At 40.5% G+C, this 6526-nt stretch overlaps 1 pseudogene; it reads left to right on the top strand.

The window, feature by feature from the left end:
* Positions 1 to 1326: 1326 nt before the first annotated feature.
* Positions 1327 to 2718, top strand: LOC143402561 (cell division cycle-associated protein 7-like; annotated as a pseudogene).
* The last annotated feature ends 3808 nt before the right edge of the window (positions 2719 to 6526 follow it).

Below are 6526 nucleotides of genomic sequence, written 5' to 3'. Positions count from 1 at the left end.
AATGTTTAGTTTTATTGACCACAGAACAAAATCACAAAAGATGATATTAGAAACATCTGGCCAGATTATTAAACAGAAATACTTTCCCTAAGAGTGTTTATAGAATCTATGGGTTTCTCAGACAGACATCATTTCAAATAGAGAAACAGAATAATTCTGAACTTAGGGAGACACCTACAGGTACATTTTTAAAAAACAAAGGAGGATCTAAAGAATCAAAAAGAGTTATGTTTGGTTTGGAAAACAAAAATAATTTTTCTTTGAAAATATTTTTAAATGCTGAGAGCATATTTCATAATGATTAACAAAACATAGGCAAGAATATTAACAAATACACACACAATTTTCTCTCTCAACCCTGGACTACTTCACAAACCAAGCTTTATCTAAATGGCCTAATGGAAGCCCATAATTCTTTGGAAGGGAGTCAGGATTTACCTGTTGATAGAGATAACATTTATTGTCCCCATGATTGTTATTATTGTCATCAGCACCAACATCATCATTTATACTGAATGTGTACCAGCAGCAACAAGTATATTTAGGTATCAGTCAATAATAATTTTTCTTCAGATGAAATAAAAATAACTTTGGTAGTATGTTATAGTTTAGATACAAAGTCTCCCAAAAGCTTATCTGTAAAACAATGCAAAAGTGTTTAGACATGAAATTATTTGCTTGTGAAGGCCTCAACCTAATCAGTGTATTAACCCACTTGAATGGATAAACTGGTGTGGCTAGAGGAGGTAAGTCATTGGGGGTGGGCCTCTGGAGTTTATCTAGTCCCTTATAAGTGGAACAATCTCTGCTTCCTGGCTGCCATGTCCTGAGCTGCTTTCCTCTTCCACACCTTTCCACTATGATGTTCTGCCCCACCTTGGGTCCAGAGCAATGGAGTCAGCCAATTATAGACTGAAACCTCTAAATCTGTGAGCCCCAAATAAACTGTTACTCCTCTAAATTAGTTCTTTTTAGATCTTTTTGACCACAGTGGTGAAAAAGTGAACTAAATCACATTTTACATAAATAGACATTTAAGCCTTAATAGTTATGGTTTTATTAGGTCCTCTTTTTTTAAGAATAGGTTTTTGACTATTATGAAGTGGATGGGAATTTAAGGATACAGTGGAGAATGGTAGTGACATATTGCATAATTTGGTCTGTAGACAGATGATATAGAGCAGTTTAAAAAACTCCATCCCGGAGCCCAGGTTGCGCGCCCCTCCTGTCAGCAGCTCGGCTCCCTCTGCAGCTCCTCTGTGGGACCCTGGACCTTGGCTGCTTCGCTCACCAGCTCGGAGCACTGCCTGGGTGCCCGCCGCCAGCATGGAGGGTCTCCGCGTGCTGCAAAAGGATCTCAGAGAAAAGAACTTAAAGAAATTCAGATATACGAAGTTGATTTCCACGGAACTCTCTCGTCATCCTCTGATGACAGTTGTGACAGCTTTGCTTCTGATAATTTTGCAAACAGGAAACCTAAATTCAGGTCAGGTATCAGTGAGGAACTGGCAAATGTCTTATATGAGGACTCTGATAATGAATCTTTCTGCGGCTTTTCAGAAAGTGAGGTGTGTTAGACCACTGTGGATTTTTACAGAAACCAAGGCCAGATGTCAATAACGAACTGGCCAGTATTTTTCAGGCCGACTCAACTCGGATGATGAATCATTTGGCGGTTTCCCAGAGAGTGAGATACAAGATGGAATGAGATCACAGGCAAACCGGGAGGGCTGTAAGACCCGCAGCCAGTTCAGACTTTCTGGATCTCTCAGGGTGGCGATGAAGTTCCCAGCAGGAAACACCAGGAGTGCAGCCAACAAAAAACTAGCCCCACTCCTGCCCCCCACCCCCACCCCCGCCCCAAGCCCTCAGAGAATTTCACTACTGATTCCAATTCTGATTCAGAAGATGAAAGTGGCATGAAACTTTCTTGAGAAAAGGGCTTTACATATAAAGCAGAACAAAGCAATGCTTGCAAAACTCATGTCAGAATTAGAAAGATTCCCAGGTTCCTTTCCTGGAAGACGTTCCCTCCCAGGCCCAAGATCAGTCAAATCAGTCAAAGACACCCTGAAGGCGTACATTCCCAGGTGTGGCTTCCAGGAGGAACCCTGACCCCCAGAGCTCGTCCTCTGACTAGGTCAAGGCCCCGGATCCTGGGGTCCCTTAGTGCTCTTCCCACAGAAGAGGAGGAGGAGGAAGAGGAAGATGATAAGTTTATGCTGGTGAGAAAGAGGAAGACTGTGGACAGATACATGGACGATGATGACAGGCCCAGAAGTCGGCGCCCAGGATCCATGACCCTTCTGCATAAAATTCGCCCAGTGGAAGAAATCACAGAGGATGAGTTGGAGAACATCTGCAGCAACTCTCCAGAGAAGATACATAACCGTTCACTGGGATCCACTTGTCATCAGTGCCGACAGAAAACCATTGATACCAAAACCAACTGCAGAAACCCAGGCTGCCGGGGGCCTTCGAGGCCAGTTCTGTGGTCCCTGCCTTCGAAACCGTTATGGTGAAGAGGTCAAGGATGCTTTGCCAAATCCAGACTGGCGTTGCCCACCTTGTCGAGGAATCTGCAACTGCAGCTTCTGCCGCCAACGAGATGGACGGTGTGCAACTGGGGTCCTTGTGTACTTAGCCAAGTATCATGGCTTTGGGAATGTTCATGATTACTTGAAAAGCCTGAAACAGGAATTTGAAATGCAAGCGTAATACCCACCAGATGCTGGCCTTCTGCTTCTCACACCTGCCCTTAAAGTTCTCTGTTTTGTCATTGATTAAGAGTCTTGACGATCAGTCTGCTTTTTGGGAAACTAGAGTCAAGTTCATCTCAATTAGACTGGCACATGTTTCTGGAAATTCACGGGAGACATGTGGCTGGTTACACTTCACCCTCCTGTAGTTTCTCCTCTGCTTCCCCTGTACCCCATCACATAGCTCCTCTCTCTTTTTCCAGGAGTCCTCTCTAATCACTTAGTTTCAGAATTCTTTTTAAATGAGAATTTTAAAAGCATATTTGATTTAATTGGTGTTGAAATAGCCCTGAAATCTACCCATGAACCCTGAGCACTTAAAAACATGGTATGAAAGTATTAACTGTTGGGTCGAGTTCCAGAGAGCAGCCCTCTAACTTGTTTATACAAAAACAATAGTTATGACTTTAATGTTCACACTAATTGACATTTTTAACAGAATCAAGGCATGAAAATCTTAGAATCATGTGGAAAAACTAGGTAATTGTTGGGAAATGGAGTACATTACTGTGAATGCCTCTCATGAGAATACCCCATGTATTGTGGTTACTATATAACTTGTCACGGTTGAGACTTTGTTGCCTCTGATTTCTTCCACCCTAAAGTGAAGTGGTGCATCCTGTTTACAATCTTCCAAAGGTCTGTGGGCAACAGACACTGCACTACTTAAAACAATTGTCTTAAGAAAAATTCTGGGAATTTAGAATGGGGAAACCTCAGAGTAGTCTGATATAAATTCTTGCTGTAAAAGTTTTTAGAAACTTGTTAATAACTAGTCTATTGTTCTTTGCAGTTCCTTATATTATCCCTGGGTGTTGCTGTGTACAGGGATTTTGTTCAGGTTTTAAGCACTTTTTTATAACAATGAGAAGTGCCTTTTCAGAGATGAGTAACTTTCAATGGTTTTTTAACTTGGTATCTCTGCCATTGTAGTTTCTAATGGGCAGATTTCTTGGAATCTTAAATTGTAATTCAGCCTTATTAGATATGTAATTGGGAAGCTTTAAATGTTTAGAGGTTATGCAAATTGGTACTTACTTGGAGTCTGTCTGTGTGGTGCTAGGGATTAGAACCCACAACCTTGTTCCTGGCCAAGCCTTTATTCCACTGAACTACATCCCCAGCCTGTTGTTTGGAAAATTTGGGTTGTTAAAAGATTTTGTCTTTTTCTTTCCCTTCACATAAATCATTATATGGTAGAAGTGGAATTTTAAGTGTTTGTGTGTCCAGTGTATTGCATGTATAGCCTGTTGCTGTACCCTTTCAGAGTTTGATGCTTAATTGGACTTTGAATCAATAAGTGTAAATATAGCTTTTGTAATACTTTTATACAAAGGTTTTCATTTTAATAGTAAAACATTTTGTCAAAAAAAATAAAAAAATAAAAAACTCCACCCACTCCCTACTACACGAATTTCCACTCCTGAAATAGAAAAGGAAGGAGTAAACATCCATTTCTATTTTTTGAATTTATATCTCCTACTTTCGTGCAGGTTGTTCTCAGACAGTATATCTGACTCTCTTTTCGTTTCCTATACTGCTGTTATATACCACTTAAATTTTTATTAAGTTGCAGGAAAAAGATTTTGATGTCTTTGGTGTCCCCAAAAAAACATTATTCAAGTGTGTTTCCGAAGCCAGAGAAGCATATGAAGCTCTAGTATTAACAAAAATATCATTGGGGGAAAAATACTGAAATTTTATCTTTTCTTAATTTTGACATTATACTAGGGTCTTCAGTTCTTGAAATCATTTGACATAGAAAGAGGTCCTCAGAAGAAAAAAAAAAAAAAAACAAAGTAGGCAAGGTGAAATAGCAGATTCCACAAAGCAAATACTAAAGATCAGAATTTTTTTTCTTGAAAGATAAAATTTACTTTCTGTCAAGTAAATCTCCCAAAATATGATAGTTTCTCCATCAATGCCATCTCTGAACAGTACCTAAGCAGATAAGCTCACATACCTAAAATTTCTCTGTTACATCTTTATACAGCCACTTACCTCTTATCTCCAGCCTTGCCCTCACTGACAGGCATCTTACACACAGCTGCTGGGCTATAAATCCAGTAGTTCCCTGATTAAGGTCCTAATGTGGGGAAATCAAAGATAGCAGAGTAGAGGGATCAAGCATCACCTAGCAGCTCCTCAGCATCATACCTACAAAAGAAGAAGAGGTTTCTCTGTGAGGTGGATAGCCAAGGGAACACAATAAAACTTTAAACTGTAAAAAAAAGAAAAGGCATGAAAAGTCAGTTACCTGAACAAAAGAAACAATAAGTAAGGAGCAAGGGCTTTGGCGCACCAACATGGTCACCAGTGGTGGTCGCAATGTAGAAGACACAAACAGCAGATAAAGAAAATGAAGAAAAATTGACTTGGAGAAACCCATAGATTAGGGAGGAAGACTGATTTTAATGGACTCAGAATCAGTAGGGGAAGTGGCTTGGTAAAAAAAATCAAAGATTACCCCCCCCCACACACACACACACACACATACACACACTGGAAAACACTCCTGGGCAGTGACACCAGCAGCTGGGTTCCCAAGAAAACAGGCGCCACAGCCATGCTCTGAGATGTGAGCAGAGAAGGCCACCTCTGTGCCCTGTATCCCCATAGCCCCACTGCCACCCGCAAGCTGCTCACGGGGAAAGCGGCCCGAGTACCCTGGTGCCCGCCTTGGGGTGGCTATATCCCCACTCAGAGCTCCTCAGGGGAAAATGAACCAGTGCCCATGAAGGCCCATCTGGCCTCAGAACTCTTCCAGGGAGAGGGGACTAAGCACTCCAAGCCATATATTCTTAATTTTTTTTCACATTAATAGATTCCCTTTGCACTTGCTTATTATTAAACTTTCTCACCCTACTTTCTCTTTACCTAAGAAACTATAAACCCACTAAATAAAAGAATCACATAGTTCATGCAATTCATACCTCACTCATATTAATGTGACTATTAATCAGGGCATGACAGTAGACACCTGAAGTTGAATGCCCAATAAAACTCACAGACTTGTATTGTTGCTATAGATAATAAATACCCATCACCATTTCTACATAGGTGACAATTAGGGCTATAAATGTCAAAGGAGACACTGAACATTCATCTTAAACTTCATTCAATTTGTCACTGTTCTTGGTACTATTCCTGGCTCCCTCTACCTCTAAGAGGAGCTGGAAAGTCACTGGGACACTTCTAGATTCCAGAGTGGAGCCCCTGCTCCAGAGAAATATTCACAACTCAGGAAGAAACAGTGAACTTCATCCCACAATTGATCCAGCCCCACTATAGTCTAAATAGTACTTCAACTCATAGAATTGGGGAGAGAAAAATCCCCAAACCAAAAGCAAGACCCCAAGGAGGAATAATCAAAGGGGAACCTGTGGTCTCCCGTCTAGACATCTACTCATATATTCAAAACAGAAATCCTATAATAAAAAAAAAGAAATACACACATAAAGACACATGTAAAATAGGAAGGGGAACCCACCTCAAATGAGGTACAAGAGGAGGACCTCAGAAAGCATGAGGAAGCAGGCAAACAAATCCTCCCCAAATCCATAATCCCCCAACAAAAGATCCCACAGAAATGGAAGTGGAGATAATTCCAGAGAAAGATTATTAAAAAAAAAAAACCTGATTATCAAAATGTTCAATAAACTAAAGGAAGATCTAAGGAATAAATTATGAGAGCAAATGCAGGTGATGAAAGACCATTTCCATCATGAAGACCCCACATTCATAATTTTGTCTCAATGTAATTATCA

This window comes from Callospermophilus lateralis, chromosome 6, assembly GCF_048772815.1.
Source record: "Callospermophilus lateralis isolate mCalLat2 chromosome 6, mCalLat2.hap1, whole genome shotgun sequence".
NCBI lineage: Eukaryota > Metazoa > Chordata > Mammalia > Rodentia > Sciuridae > Callospermophilus > Callospermophilus lateralis.
This window is presented reverse-complemented; position numbering and strand designations above follow the sequence as displayed.